A 16,976-nucleotide genomic window follows, 5' to 3' on the forward strand; every position below is an offset into this window, starting at 1 on the left:
GGAATTATGCTTAAAATCTAGATACCTCAATCAAGTATCTCATTGCATGAATATGCATTAATGACTTCTTTATTTATTTGGGACCCTATTGATGCTGGGAAGTCTAAGAAGAGTAATACTGATAGAGATATATGTACCAATACCTAAAAGAAACACGAATAGCAATAATAATAATGGAGGAGAAATGTAAAACAATGAAAAAGTAAAACACATAAACGACAATAGGTATATCAGAGTTTGTACTATCATGAGCTATAAGGACAAATAAATTATATTTCATACATTAGTTGAATTTAATGCAACAGGTAGTCATTTTCAAAATATCTATTTTAATTCAGGCAATTTTAGTGTCCGTAGCTGCTCAAAACATTTTCAACATAAAGTTGTAGACCTCAAAACTGTGATCTCTGGTATTGTATTCAACTGTGAATGCCATCTTTGTAGGAATTCTTCTGTGATTTTAAACAGGATATAATTACAAGCAAAATGTAAATAATTTTTACAAGTTTTTGTGAATGGAAAAAATAATGAGATAATTCATCCAGAGCAACATTGTCCAATAGGATGTCTGCAAGGAAATATTCCATATTTGGCAACTGAGCACTTGAAATGTGCCAAATAAAACTGAGAAACTGGGTTTTCACTCTTATTATTTCAAACCATTTAAATTGAAACAGCCACATGTCGTAAGTGTTGGACAGTGCAGGTCTAGAGCCTTCCCACTCAAAGTGTGATCTGGAGACCGGCGGCACCACCATCACCAGGGACCCTGTTAGAAATGCAGAATCAGGGTGCCTTGAATCAGAACACTTATTTGCAAGCTCTCCAGTTGATTTCAAATGCATGTTTAAAGTTTGAGAAATATTAATCTAATGGCATTGTCTATGCTGCATAGTTTCAAATTTTATGGAAAATAAAAATCATGACATTACTTTCAAGAGTACTGTTTGTGACTATATCTACTGAAAACACAGTATTTCCATGAACACTAAAAAGTCAGGGAATGAGTGGGAGACTTGCAAATATCCAGATATTTGGCATGATGTTTCCAAAATATCCAGCTCACACATGCCATTCATATAAAAGTTTGCCTCTGATGACTGGCATCCTGTAGGTGCCCAGCACGTCCCTCAGAGCTGCAAATGGCTAACTTGCTCACTGTATACTTGTGAATTCTCATGATGATTTGAAAAAAAAAGTAAACTTTTTCCAGAATGGTTTCTGTCATTAGACAATTAAAGGAGAGTAGGTACCAAGTGTAAAGTGTTGTACTTCTCTGCATTTGCCATTTCCTACACACAGACCAGAAACTCCAACTCACCAGAGAATAAGTATTAACACTGCCTGAAAATAAAAAATGTTATCACCATCTAAACCACTGTATCTTTTCCCTTAATGTTTTAGTTTGGAGGTGTTTTAAACTTAGGCAGCTGTAAAGTAGACAAGTAATTGCTGACTACTGGCCTTCTCTGACGTGTCAAGGAATAGCAAAAGAATGTCTTGTGCAAGAAAATGAAAAGGACACCATGTGCATTAAGAACCATAGTTAATGGTTTTTTAAAGACTTTTCTTGCTGTTTATTTTAATTTCCTAGTATGCTAAATCATTCTAAGTAGAAAACATTCTGATTTTATCAATTTAATTGAATTACTGAAGCAAGATAATCTGTAACATTAGGCTCCTTGGGATTCAGCTTTATAGCCACTGGACAGAAGTGGAGCCGGTGGCCCTTCACTATTGTCATTTGAAGCATGTCATCATATATCAGACAAGATGCCCACCTGCTTGTCACTTTTTTCTCTAAGTTGCAAAACTCTGTGTTAAATTTGAAAAGTAGGTACAAAAAGAAAAATGTAATCTATTATCCTCAGCCATCCTTCGGAAAACAAATAATCCTTCTATCCCTCTTTCTTTGACCTCCTAACACAGATTGTTTATTCGGTTTATTTTTACTTTGGGAGGCTTAGAAAACCAAACCTGCTTCTAATGGGGTCATATTGAACAAGAAAGTTCCAAATAGAGAAAACTGAAAGGAGAGTGGCATGCACATGATTGGGAGGCATCCTGTGCACATAAGAGAAGTGTAAATCATTGGGAGGACTCTCAGCAAGAGAAATCAGTTCACTGTGAATGTGTAGTCTCAGATTGAGCTGACCCCCAGCGTTACCTGCAAATATTTTATTTTTCTTTGGTCAGTTTCTTCACCCATTCTCCACTGGTGTAAGTTCGGAGCTATGGCTCTTCTCTAGGACCACCACTATCCCAGGCTCTTCCCTCTTAAGAGATAATTTAGAGGCCATTAGGTGAAAAACCTTTTAACTTGCTGCCCTCCAACCATACACGTTTCTAGATAAAATCCCATTTTTCTCTCCATTTCTTCCGTTTCAGTGGGCAGGCATTTCATTTACTGTCCCAGGGTAATTTTTCTACCTATTTTCTGGATAATATACTCCCCACATTGTCAAGGAAATCAATGTATTAACTAGTCCCTTTCACTTCAAATACTTAAGTGTGTTCTTTAGTAATACTTTCCATTCAATACATGAAGAAGTATATATATCTAACTTGTTAAAAATATCTATTAAAAAATAAAGCCCCCTTTAATATTATGTTTCATTCTGGTCATGCTTTATCTTCTGTATTTCAGGCAAACAAATGAAAGAGAAACCTATCTTTATAATACTTTCAAACACACCAAAATTCTACTTTCCTCTAAACATTTTTTTGCAAAACTTTCTCAACATATTTTCCAGTAATCTATAGCTACAGACTGTGTACTTGCATGTGTGTGTGTTTTGCTTTTAATCTTAGCTAACCTGTCCACAATATTTAATCCTGATAACTACCTGTTCCATCTAGATACTATTCCTCATGTAGTCCCCATGAGTACATTGCCTTTGCTTTTCTTCCTGTTTCCGTCTTCTACTCAATTGTTATAGCCTTCTAATTTTGAACTCTATACATTGGTATGCTTTTCTAAGCCCTCTTTTCTTCTCTTACATACTTTCCCCTGCTAGCCTATCTTATCTTTGCTTATAACTTCACTTACATCATTTACACTGATGATGTAATAATCTCTCTCTATCCAGCCTTTTCTTTTCTGAAATTAGCCCTGTGTATTCAACAAACTATAGGGCATTTATACTTTATCTTTACAAACATTGCCTTTTAAAATCAATATATTCAAAAAAAAAGGGCATTTTCTTTCTCCCAACATTCTAGAAGTCCATTCAGTGAATTCTCCAGCTTAATCAATAAAAATAACTATCCCATTCAGGAAATGAGACTTCTTCAATACCCCCAACTCCTTTGCCTCTCATATCTAAGAATTATTTTACTTCATAGACTCTATCTCCCATACCTTTGGGTCCCTAGTATGTCTCTTTTCTTAGAGAAAACACAACAATTGTGTGTATGAGTATTTTAATTCACCAATTGTGAAATTGATTGTAAAATATGTACTGTATGTATACTATTGGTATAATTCTGCCTGAGTTATGAAGAAAGAAAGGATGCCATGTGTTCTAAGAGACACTGTTTCAATCTTAAGTTTCTTGAATTTTTACAAAATTTCGTATGTTCGTGTCTGTTATTTACATGTTTGAGGAAACATGTCATACTTTGTTCTCTTTTGTACTCCTAAACTTTGACACATGGCTCATGATTAAGACACATGTTAAAATTCACATGTATATAAAAAACCAGATGTCTGGGACTTTGTACATGGATAGAATTGATCTATCCTCTTTAGTATCCTGAAAACCATAGAAGTAACGATGAAGGTTTGACTTTCTCAGGGTTAGGGTTAAGGTCAACTTACCTTATTTTGGTAGTCATTTTTCTCTTGTCAGAGGGTATTTTCTTACTGTTAGGTGTTATTATTATTATTGTGTCTCTAAAAACTCTCACAGGAACTCCTTTTCTATATGGTCTCCATATCCTATCCATTATTAAGTCCAATAATTTTCCACTCCTAAATATTTCTTAAGTGTGTTCACTTCTATCTTTCTTCATTACAACCACTCTAATCCAGGGTGCCATCATTTCTTTCCAGATCTACTAAAATAACACATGAGAGTACAGATATCACTTTGATATAATGATTTCTAAATTTACCCGCAGGTAAAGAAATACCTGTGCTCACATGTTTATTTCCCCACTATTCACAATAGTAAAGATATGGAATCAACCTAAGTGTCCATCAGTGAATGAGTGGGTAAAGAAAATATGGTCTATATACACATTGGGATACTATTCAGTCATAAGAAAAGAATAAAACCATGTCATTTGCAGCAACATGGATGGAACTGGAGGACATTATTTTAAGTTAAATAAGCCAGGCACAAAGAGACAAATTTGACATGTTCTCACTTATATGTGAGAGCTAAAAAATTTGATCACATGGAGGTAGAGAGTAGAAAGATAGATAACAGAGACTGGGAAGAATGAGTAGGGAGAAGGGAGAAGGATGAAGAGAAGTAGGTTAAAGAGTGCAAGCATATAGTTAGACAGAATGAATAAATTCAGTGTTAGATAGTACAGCAGGGTGACTATAGCTAACAAAAATGTATTATATTCAAGTAATGGACTCATTTAAATATCCTGACTTGATCACCACATTTTATATGCATGTAACAAAATTCCACATGTACCCCATAAATGTGTGCAAATAATAATTTTTTAAAAAATTAACAAAGTACTACAAAAAATAAATAAAATAACCCTGGCTCCCTTACTTGTCTCCCTCAAGTGTCTGTGTAATAATTAAAGATGTTTTTCTGAATACAAATTGGTTTGTGTCATTTTTCTGCATTGGTTTCCATTTGTTGGTAGAATAAAATGTCAACTCTATACAATAGCCTTTTAAACCCTCCAGGACCTGTCTTTTTCTCTCTACATGCTCTGGTTGGACCCGTCTCTGTCTCTCTTACTATGACAGAGCCACTCTAGTCTCCTTTTGGTTTATCTCTAACAACCTGTAGCGGACACTGTTGGGGCTCCACAGAGATTTTTAAAGTCCCTTTTACCATACTCCGCACCCCTCCTCTAGCTTCTGTGTGCTTGTGCTTCTAACCTCCCATATATGCAGCTCTTTGGGGAATAATACTTTTGGTCACCTACTGGAGTTATTTTCCTGGACATCCGAAGACTTGGAGTTAGTATCCTCCCAGACAGGTTCTTAACCAATGACTGGCTGGTGCAACGAGGTTGAAAGCCAGCTCCATAGCCTTATGTAGAAATTGCTCCGAGCTATAATTTATACTCCAGGGCTCCACAGCTAGATCAGGCTGAGGCCGAAGCTGGGGCTGAAATTGCATCCTTTCTTGGCTTTTTCTCATCCCTTTCCTCTCCTGGCATTCCTATACTGAGATCTGCTAGGAGCATTTCCTTCATAAATCACTTGCACGTAAGCTCTCATCTCAAGGTTAGCTTATAGGGACCACAGATTCACACACAAACCCAGCTATTTCTACCTTAGGCCTTTGCCCATGGTGTTTCCACTGCTAGGTCATTCTTCCCCTCAATATTTGACCTTCTCGTAACTTCTTATCTTTCAAGTCTCATCCAGCATCACCTAATTGTTGAGACCTCCCTGAATCACCTAATTATCAAAGATTCTATTGGTTTTTATAATAGCACTTTCCATGGATTGTAATTATTAGTTGTCTCTTTGTTTATATTTTTAAGCATACATCTCTCTCATTAGACTAAGTTTTCATCAGGGGAGGAACTATGTTGCTTTGTTCATAAAGGTATAACTAGCATCTGGCTCATAGTATGCATTCAGATATTTACTGACCAAATAAATTAAAGACTTTTAGTTTTAAAGTGAAGAAACAGTATTTGGGGTCACACCTGCTAAAGAAAACCATCTCATAAGTCATAAAACTTTTTGATTATCTCCCAAAAGTTTTTATCCTCATTCTTTGATAACAATGAAAAAACAAGATGTTTGATAACAATGGAAATATAAGATGCTGCATTTTCTATAATGGACAAGTTATAGTAATTAAGCTTTCTTGATTATTTCCCATGCCAGTCTTATCAAGGAGCTGATTTGAAAATAAACCTTTTATTATTCTCTATGCCTTTTGGATTTTTAATAGTAGAAATCTGCACATCTGTTGTAATGCATTGCTTTCTTTCTTACATTATAATTTCAAGGGAAAAGAGCAATTAATTATTGGCTTTGAAGAAAGGACAAAAACCATAAGTTCTCTTCTAGATTCTTTTAATAAAGGAGAACAAAGTTAATTCAATTTTAAAATTTAGAGTCAGATAATGGCATATGTCATCTTGTGGGTGCCCAAGAAAGCACCTTAGTGAGAAATTGTAAGAAATAAATAACTAAACAGGGAACAGAAAATCGAAGAGTAACAAAGTATTCACCACATAAACAATTTTTGGTAGCTTTCTAACTACCAAAATATAATATAATATACAATTTATATTCATATGTATTTCAATAACCTATTTCTGCCTCTTGTGCTTTACACAGAAAATATATTGAATATGTTTCCACTGAATAAGATATTTTTCATTTCTAGTGAAGCCTGATCTATTCTTGTCTTCGGCCTGACTCTTTCCTTTCAAACATTCCAGGAACCAGAATCCTAAAACCAGTAAACACATTTCCTGCATTTATCCACTGGGATTATATTTACCACAAAAATGTTCATTGCTTATTTTTATTCCTAGATCAGATCCATGTTCTAAATTGATTGACTCTGAATATTAACTATAATTTTAAGTGTATCCTTCCAAACTACATTTATAGAAAGACAAAGACATGTTATTCCAAAAATCTTGTTGACTCTTGTTTTCTACTTGAAATATCTGCTTTTGAAACTCTTATATATCCACTAAACAAGAAACTTCTGAAAAGTGGCATGGAAATTCTATCTAAACATATAATGTTACATTACATATATATATATATCTCAAGCTAAAGTTATCAATAATAAAAAATAATAGATGGTATAAGTGTTGATGTTTATGTCTCAATGTAATAGTTTGTTTCCTTCACTGATGCTAATCTAAGCTAAAACAGTATTTTAAGATTTTTAATTTGATTGAGAAAGTATATTAGAAATAGTGCCAAACAGATATTTAATATTAACTTGCAATTTCTTTGTTTTCCTAATTATTTTGCAACCATCAATTTTAGAAAATTAAGCTCATTTGTTGATAGTTGAATACTTTTATTATTATAAAGCCAAAGATGATACAAATTATCACATTTTATCGAATAAAATGATCTGTTTAACCTAGTAACTAATGCTAACAATGATCACAGCATCTAATCTATGGTACCCAGTCAATTGATATTAATTAAAATAACACTTTGCATAGGGCACTGGTAGAAAATATTGCCTTTTGAAAGATGTGTCAGAATTCTTTGGGTTGCAAGTAAGCCAAAAATACACTGAATAAGGTGTGCCTGAAAAAATGCAACAATTTATTATCTCACATAATCCAGGTCAAGTAGAGCTAGGTTCAATGAAATCTAAAAGCCAGGTTATAGTCTCCTTTTATCTTTTGTCTCTGTTATCTGCCATGTTGTTTTACTCTTAAACTTCATGTGGTAGGCAGATTGATACAAGCGCCTCTAGGCTTGTATTCTTCCAGGTTCAAATTGAACCAAAAAAAAGAAGGAACAGGAAAGAAAAGAAAAAAAGAAAAGAAGGGAGGAAAAGAGGGAGTGAGAAAAGGAGGGAAGGAAAAAGGGAGAGAGGCAGGGAGAAAAGGAAGGAAGGAAGAAAAGAAGGAAAAGAAAGCATGTATTTTTTTTCCAAGAGTCAAAGCAAATCCATTTGAATTAAAACCTATTTTATTTTCTACTCTCAGTTATGAAGGAATAGCCCTCCCAGTTATGAAGGAATAGCCCTCTAATATTATATATAATATTAGAAACTGTGTAGGATTCTGATTTTTTAGAAAAGGGAAACAAACAGGGGAAACCCACAATCCCTAGATTTTTTCTTGGTGACACTTTCTGGACCATGACACAGAGGGTGGAAGAACAAGCACAGCCCATCAATATCAATGACATGAGAAAACAGAGATCAGAGTTTGGTGCTACTGAAGGGATTGGGTTTTGTGGGGTCGCATGCTCCAGAGCAGAGAGCTCAGGAGAGAAGTAGCTCCAGAAATCTATACAGGGCTGCCTTTACAACTTTGGCTACATACTAAATCTTACATGCTTAGAGTGAAATTCCACAGGGCCGGGACAGAAGAACAATTGGGGAAAGAAGTGTGACTGGAGAATGGAGAACTGGTAGGGTAGCGTGAGCTGAATAACTAGTGGAGTTCACACAGCCTTGGAAACATTTAGTTCCAACAGCCAAAGGGCAAGATTTTCTTACATGCTCTGGACATTCAGTAGAGATCTCAGAAATGCCATATCTTAAAAGCTGGGGTAGTAACACCCAAGGAGAAAGGCTACTCTATATAAACTCTAATAAGGTAAAAAGAACTATTAAAGGAAACAAGCTGATTTACAAGTAAATTAACTACATGCTGTGATAAAATTAAATTCTCTATTAATGAATAGAGAACAATCTAGACACATAATAATATAAGCTCTATAATGTCTAATATGAATTCAAAAGCTACTAGATATTAAATAAATCAATAGAAAAATAGGACAAATAACCAGAAGAAAAGAAAGCAATCAATAAAAATCAAACTGGAAATGTCAAAGATGATGGAATTAGAATATGAAACAATTTAAATAGTTGTCATGAATATATTCAAGGACTTAAACATTAATATAATAAAGAAAAATAGCAAATATTAATAGTATATCAGTAAGTTTATCAACAAACTATAAAAAAGAACAAAACAGATATCCCAAAATTTAATTCACAATATCTATAATGAAAACGTCACTGGATCATTAATGCCAAGTTTGGTAAATTACTCACTAATAAAACGTGAGTGTATTTGAAAACAAGAAAAAAGGAGCTATCCAAATTTAACAAGAGAAAACAAAAAGGCTGAGAAAAATTGGTAATACAAAACAACTAGAAATCCATATAATTGAAGTACCAAAATGAGGGGGAAAAGTTACAGAAGAAAAAAAAATGTTTAAAGAAATAATAGTTGAAAATATCCTAAATTTGATAAAAAATTATAAACCCAGACTCAGAAATTACAAACTACAGACCCAGAAATCCTCATAAGTGCAACAGGGATAATCAGAAAACAGAAACAAAAATGTCATAATTAAAAGTTTGAACAATGAAAAATAAAAACCTCTTAAAAGCAGACAAAATAAAAGATATGTCACATATAAGAGAACAATTTTTAAAAAAATTTCTTATCAGAACCATTGCAAAATGATAGTAATGGAATGGCAACTTTAAAGTGCTAAAAGAAAAAAAAAACTCTAAATTTCTAAATTTAACAAAAAGAAAAATACTTCCAAGAAGACTTATCTAGACCAACAGAAGCTAAGATAGTGTGTCACCAGCCAGTGAAAACAACAAAAATGAGAAAAGTAGTCGTTCAGATAGAAGAAAAATAACACCAATAGAAGCTTGGCATGACACAAAGAAAGGAAAAGCACTGGAAAGCTAAAATATTAACTAAGTTGAAAGATAAATTTTTCTTCATCGAGTTTCCAGTTTTCAAAGCTAATTGATAGTCGACAGCAAAAATAACAGTGCCTTGTGAAGTTAATAACATATCTAGCAGTAGAATGCATAATGGTAGAACAAAAAATGAAAGGTGAGAAATGGAAGAAAATGGTTGTAAGAGTTTTTAATTGAAGAAAGTCTTCACACAAGAGTATACAGAATTGGCCAGTAAGCACATGAATGAGTGCTGAATAATATCATTAGTCATCAGAGATGTGCAAATTAAAAACCACATTCAAACTAACACGGCTCAAATTTGACAATGACAACAGCAAATGCTGGTGAGGATGAGGGTCACTCACAACACTCATGCATCGCTTGTGAGAGCATAAAATGATGCAATGTCTTTGGAAATTTTTTTCTGGCAATTTCTTATAAATTGTGTACCTACTCTATAACTTAGCAATCCCACTTCTGAGTCAATTTAAGGTAAAGGAAAACATATGTCCACAAAAATGATAATAAAGAGTGTGCAGAATAACAGCTTTTTTAAAATAAAATCCCCAAACAAACATGTGTCCATCAACAGAAGAAATAAACAACTTGTGATATATACTCAGCAAGAAAAAGGAATGAATTAGTGAAACACGTGACACCATAGATGAAACTCAAAAACACTATATTGAGTTACAGATGCCAGGCAAAAGAGTATTTACAGTATGGATTCATTTATGTGATGACTGAGAAATAGATAGTTTATTATGTGATGATCTAGATGATCTAGAAGTTGTAAAACAAAACAAAAAAAACTACAACAGGCCAAAATTTAACAGTTGATTAAATTGTAAAACTGGTGCCTCTTTGAGGAACTTGGATTCACTGAAAGAACAAAAGGCATTTTTTTGGATGATAAAGATATTCTGTATTTTGATAAGAATGTTAATTAAATGGTATATGCAATGGTCAAAACTTATCAAACTGCATATTTAAAATCCATTCATTTAAGCATATCTAGATTAAATATCAATGTAAGGAAAAAGCTAGCAACAAAGTGGATTGCTGTTGTAGAGTCCCCATCCCTCTGCAAATCAATTATTGTGGCTGACGGATTGGATATTTTGCCTGACATTGCCTGAATCCCATGCCCACCAGTGAAATCCTCCTAGAGAACAGAATGAGAGTGGAAGAAGGGACTGTGCATTAGATAAAATCATAGCATTGTTAGAAGTGGGAAAGGCACTAAATGCAGAGAAAGATACAACACGTCTAAACTATAAAAGCTCAGAATTGTTCTTCACAAAATCCGCTTCAAATCACAGCAAAGTGGCTGAAACATGTTTAATTTCTCCCATTGATCTGTCTGCAAGGAATTTAATCTGCTTATTGTTTCTGTATTTTTGGGGGGCCAATGAGGTGCATAATTTACTAGCAACCACAGGAAGAAATAATTTAGAAATTGCTCCTATACACAATCATTTTAATACATAAGAACTTAGTAATATCATCTATCCTACTATTTATAATGTCTATGACAATACTTAAGTCCTCTCTCTCTCTCTCTTTCTTTCTTAAAGTCAGAATGTTAACTGCTGTCCCTACTAATGTTTCACATATTATTATGAGTAGCATGTCAATTCTATCAACTCTATCCTTAAGGCATTTTCATAAAGGTACAACATTTTTTAAGGTATCACTTTTAATTCATAGAAATCAAATTATGCATGTGTCTATTCCATGACCAATTTAACTCATGCATAGCTTTAAATAGTTCTTCATCTGTCATCTTTGTTTACCTTACAGGACAATTTGTTTCTAGAAAGTTGGGAAATCTTTTTAACTTTCTGCCTTTAATCCAGGGAAGTGTCAAGTTTACAAAAGCTTCAATTATAAATGCTTGTGAATATTGGTTGTAAAAAGTGGTAGTTTACTTCTGCTATATGTTACTATGGAAGGAATAATGTTATGCCTCTGTCAACTGTGTGATATTGGGTAAGTCAGTTAGTTCTTATCTCCTTAGTTTTGTAAAACAAATAGGTTGAAGTAAAATATTTTTATTGCTCCAAAATTGCTGTAAGTTTTGCTCATAACAAAATTTTGCCTTAAATATATCCAAAGGATAGAGCAATATGGAATTAGAAGTCACATTATTTTATAACCAGGCAGATCAGATCCTATTTATCTTAATAGCTTTCATACCAGAAAACAGTATATTTTATGCTGTGGCTTTTTAAATTATGTCTTCCTTGCTAAACTACAAACTCTATGAAAGTAGGAATTGCATTTGTCTTACTACTAATCATTACATACCCATGACACCTAGTACATTGCCTGGCACACACTGTGTAGGTAAGAATAATATTTATTGCTATTACTAGCATTTAGATTGTGCCTTAGTTTCTCAAAACCATATATGTTAGGCATTGTGATAAGTATTTTTAAATTTTTCATATATCACACTATTCACATTTTGTTCTGTGTGCTCCTTATTCTACTTAAAATAAAATAATAATGGCAACTTTTGCTGTCCTTCAACACATTGACCCTTATGGACTTTTCAAAGAGTTTCTCATTTAGTCCTCAGTACAAACTTATGAGTTAGATAGTGGCATTGCCCTTCACCAAAGAAATTAAGACAGAGACAGGTGAAGTAATGTGTCCACAATGATCTAGTAACCAGTAAAGTCAGAATTTGAACCGTGAGTGTAGAGACTTCACTCTTAGCTTCTACCCAGTACTGCCTCCCTAATAATTATTTATTGAACAAATACACTTCTGTAACTTTTTATCATCCTTTGCTGTATATCATTCTTATCTGTATTTAGTAAACTTTATTTTTGTTTCATTTCCTTCTCAACTCTTCATTTGTACCTAGTTTCCACTTTTGGGCAGAAGAAAATACATGAAAAGGAGCAATGCTCCTTAATTCTCAAAAACAGGTTCCTTGATTAAGAGCTAGAGTCCAATTTACAGATTTTTCTGGATCAATATTATTTTACCCCACTTTTGGAAGAAATAGTTTATCCAATGAACAATGACAACTTTGGCAGGGCCGAACTTCACATCTTGTGCTTTTTCATTTCAGCACAGAAAAAAGAGAGGGTCAGGAATCTTACAACAGTTCATCCTTAAAAACTTCCCATCCTCATTTTGTACACTAAAGCAATTTGGATAACCATATATATTCCCACTTGTTTCTCCACATCAATTTTCCATTGAAAAAAATGCAAAGTCACCCAAAGTATCGACAGAGAAGCATAAACACACACACACACACACACACACACACACAATCTCCCTCTCCAAGGAAGGAGAGGATGTATCAAGAAAACAGCAATTCCTTGCTTTGCAAATATATTTAAAAAGTGAATTATAATAATGATAGATGTTTTCTACAGAAACCACATTAGTGATCTCATGAGATAGCTGGATTCTTTCTTCGCACTCCATATCTCATTCTATATAATGTAGAGAACAAAAGAGAGGGCCATATAAAGATCCAGGGGAGTAGATACACAGCTAACTTTTTCCATAAAATAAACTACTTTGTGGTGAATATCTTGTTACAAATATTAGAGGGACCAGATTAGATTGCAGCTGGCCCAAGAGAATTTTTGCCGTGGGCTTAAACTACAGCCAGAAGACAAACAGTTTCTACCCATTGCACTCCTCTGATCTTCATAAACCAAGGACAGAAGAAGGAAGGATTATATTTAGAAGGATTATTTTAAAAACACCAAAGACTTTTCATGAGTAGAACAAGAAGTTCCTAAAGGGAAAATGTCTATTTTCACAGAAGGATCAGGTGGAATCTTGTTAAGCAGAAACTTATAGCCTAGAATAATCTTTTAAAGAGTGAAGTATTCATTCACACATTAATTAATGTATTCATTTATTCAATATTTTTGTATCTGTACCAGGTTATATGGGTAAAATAGAAATGGATGTCATGCTGTCTCTCCTCAAATAACTCACTTTCTGATGGAAATGTTTCTGGATCATGATTTTGAACATAACGTAGCTGTAACTGTCCCACTTTCACAAATTCATTTATTTACATTTTGGTCTGAAGCCCTAGGATAGTTATTGTGCAGGAGTGCAAAACGCTATTTTACCCCTTGTATTAGTCCTTTCTCTCACTGCTATAAAGAAATGCCCAAGACTGGAGGAAAGAGGTTTCATTGACTCACAGTTCCACATAGCGGGAGAAGCCTCATCCTCACGGTGGAAGGTGAAGCAGGGACTTTCTTCATATTGTGGCAAGAGATAAAAGAGCAAGCAGAGGACATGCCAGATGCTTATAAAACCATCAGATCTCATGAGGACTCACTCACTGTCATGAGAACAGCTTGGGGGAAACTGCCCCCATGATCCAATCACCTCCTACCAGGATCCTCCCTCAACATGTGGGGATTATGGGAATTACAATTCAAGATGAGATTAAGGTAGGAGCACAGCCAAACCATATATTTCTGCCTCAGCCCCTTTCAAATCTCATGTCCTCACATTTCAAAACACAATCATGTCTTCCCAACAACCCCCCAAAGTCTTAACTGAACTGATTCCACCATTAACCAAAAAGTTCACATACAAAGTCTCATCTGAGATAAAGCAAGTCCCTTCCACATAGGAGCCTGTAAAATCAAAAGCAAGTTAGTTCATTCCAAGATACAATGGGGTGTGGGCATTGGATAAATACTCTCACTCCAAATAGGAGAAATTAGCCAAAACAAAGGGGCTATGGCCCTCATGCAAATTTGAAATCCAGCGGGGCAGTCATTAAATCTTAAAGCTTCAAAATAATCTTCACTGACTCCATGTCTCACATCCAGGGCACACTGATGCAAAGGGTGGCCTCCCACAGCCTTGGGCAGCTATACTGTCATGGCTTTGCAGGGTACAGCCCCCTGGCCCATGGCTGGCATTGAGTGTTTGTGGCTTTTCCAGGAGCGCAGTGCAAGCTGTTGGTGGATCTACTATTCTGGGGTCTGGAAGATGACAGCCCTCTTCTGACAGGTCCACCAAACAGTGCCCCACTGGGGACTCTGTAGGGGGTTCAACCCCACATTTCTCCTTTGCACTGTCCTAGCAGAGGTTCTCCATGAGGGCTTCACCACTGCAGGAAACTTCTGCCTAGACATCCAGATGTTTCTGTACATCCTCTGAAATCTAGGCAGAGGTTCTCAAACATCAATTATTGACTTCTGTGCACCCACAGACCCAACACCTCATGGAAACCACCAAGGCTTGGGGCTTGCACCCTCTGAAGCAACTGCCCAAGTTGTACCTTGGCCCCTTTTTGCCATCGCTGGAGCTGGAGCACCTGGGACACAGTGCACCAAGTCCTGAGGCTGCACAGAGCAGTGGGCCCTGGGCCTGGCCCATGAAACAACTTTTTCCTCTTAGACGTCCAGGCCTGTGATAGGAGGGGCAGCTGCCAAGGTCTTTGACATGCCCTGGAGACTTTTCCCTGTTGTCTTGGTGATTAACATTTGGCTCCTGATTATTTATGCAAATTTCTATAGCCAGCTTGAATTTCTCCCCAGAAAATGGGTTCTTCTTTTCTATCACATTGTCAGGCTGCAAATTTTCCAAACTTTTAGGCTCTGCTTCCCTTTTAAATGTAAGTTCCAATTTCAGGTCATCTCTCTCAAGTTCAAGGTTCCACAGATTTCTAGGGCAGGGGCAAAATGCTGCCAGTCTCTTTGCTAGAGCACAGCAAAAGTTACCTTTACTCCAGTTCCCAATAAGTTCCTCATTTCCATCTGAGACCACCTCAGCCTGCACTTCATTGTCCACATTATTATCAGCATTTTGGTCAAAATCATTCAACAAATCTCTAGGAAGTTCCAAACTTTCCCATATCTTCTTGTATTCTTCTGAGCTCCCCAAACTGTCCCAACCTCTGCCTGTTACCCTGTTCCAAAGTCAATTCCACATTTTCAGGTATCTTTATAGCAGTACCCCACTCTCTGTGGTACCAATTAACTATATTAGTTGGTTCTCATCCTGATATAAAGAAATACCTAAGACTGGGTAATTTGTAAAGGAAAGAGGTTTAATTGACTCATAGTTCCACTTGCTGGGACAAGGCCTCTGGAGGCTTACAATCATGGCAGAAGGAGAAGCAGGCACCTTCTTCGCATGGCAGTAGGGGAGAGAAGAGCAAGCAGGGGAAATGCCAGACATTTATAAAGCCATCAGATCTCATGAGGACTTACTCACTATCATGAGAACAGCATTAGGGAAACTGCCCCCATGATCCAATTGCCTCCCACCAGGATCCTCCCTCAACATGTGGGAATTGTGGAGATTACAATTCAAGATTTGGGTGGAAAAACAGCCAAACCATATCACTCCTTAAATATTATAATTATATATTATAATATTATAAATTTTGGAAAAATTATAATATATGGACTTGTCCTGTAGTTATTGGTATAAGTAACATCTAGCAGTGTAGGCTCTAGGATGTAGAGAAGCCCTTGATCCTTGGGATAATCAAAGAAGACTTCCTAAAACATTGAGAAGAAACTTGAATGGCTCAGAATTTGAAAACATATAAGGAAGGACATGGGGACAGCCCATGTTAGGACTCACTTCCCCCACAGAGTGACACCATAGAATCAAGAAAATGTAAAGAACAATTTGCCTAGATTATCTCAGGGACATACTCTTTGTGTATCTTTCATTAGAAATGTATTTCCTGAGCCCAGGAACAATTTCTGCTTTATTCTGTACTGAATTTCTAATAACAGCATAATGCCTGGCATGGAATAGATGCTCAATAACAGTTTGATGAATTACAATGAAAGTGATAATGAATTGGTACAAGCATAATTTAATAATCTTTGAATTATAGGAAAGGGGAAAATTATAGTGAGGTATAAAAGCAAGACGTAGAAGTTTGGACTTCATGTAATAATGGAGATATATCTCCATCTAACAGGAAAATGTCATGATATACTCCAAGTGGTCTTAACCTGGAAAATTAACCTGAAGAGATGTGTAAATTATAAAAGGGAAGCAATTTCAGAAATGTAGAAAACAACAGTGCAAATTGTATCTTTTCATATGTCATTCTTATGTAATATTCTAGACCTTAAAGTCTAGAATTAGTTAATAATTAGAACCACACATTGGTTTTTGTAATATCATATTTACTTTCAGTTTTGAAATATTATATTTGTCCAAGAAGTTATTGAATATTTGAAATATTGTGAATTGGTGCATATGTCTACTTTCTATAGAGAGGGATTTTATTTAAACAGATTTTAAAAGAGTGTGCTACCCCCAAAGATTAAGAAATATCTCTGTAGGTTAAGCAACACTTTAACACAAAAGAAGAGAATATGTCACTACACAGAATGCCAGCCAATATATTATCTCTACTATAAA

At 35.2% G+C, this 16,976-nt stretch overlaps 1 long non-coding RNA gene across 1 annotated transcript in view; it reads right to left on the bottom strand.

The window, feature by feature from the left end:
- Positions 1 to 316: 316 nt before the first annotated feature.
- The window catches only part of LOC129057987 (uncharacterized), a 73,035-nt gene continuing 56,375 nt past the window's right edge, over positions 317 to 16,976 (bottom strand). Inside the window, exons 4-5 of the long non-coding RNA XR_010135990.1 lie at positions 2,168 to 2,276; positions 317 to 769 (exon numbers count right to left, since the gene is read on the bottom strand). This is a non-coding gene — a long non-coding RNA (uncharacterized LOC129057987). The remainder of the gene's footprint in view (positions 770 to 2,167; positions 2,277 to 16,976) is intronic.

Source organism: Pongo abelii, chromosome 11 (genome assembly GCF_028885655.2).
Source record: "Pongo abelii isolate AG06213 chromosome 11, NHGRI_mPonAbe1-v2.0_pri, whole genome shotgun sequence".
Lineage (NCBI taxonomy): Eukaryota > Metazoa > Chordata > Mammalia > Primates > Hominidae > Pongo > Pongo abelii.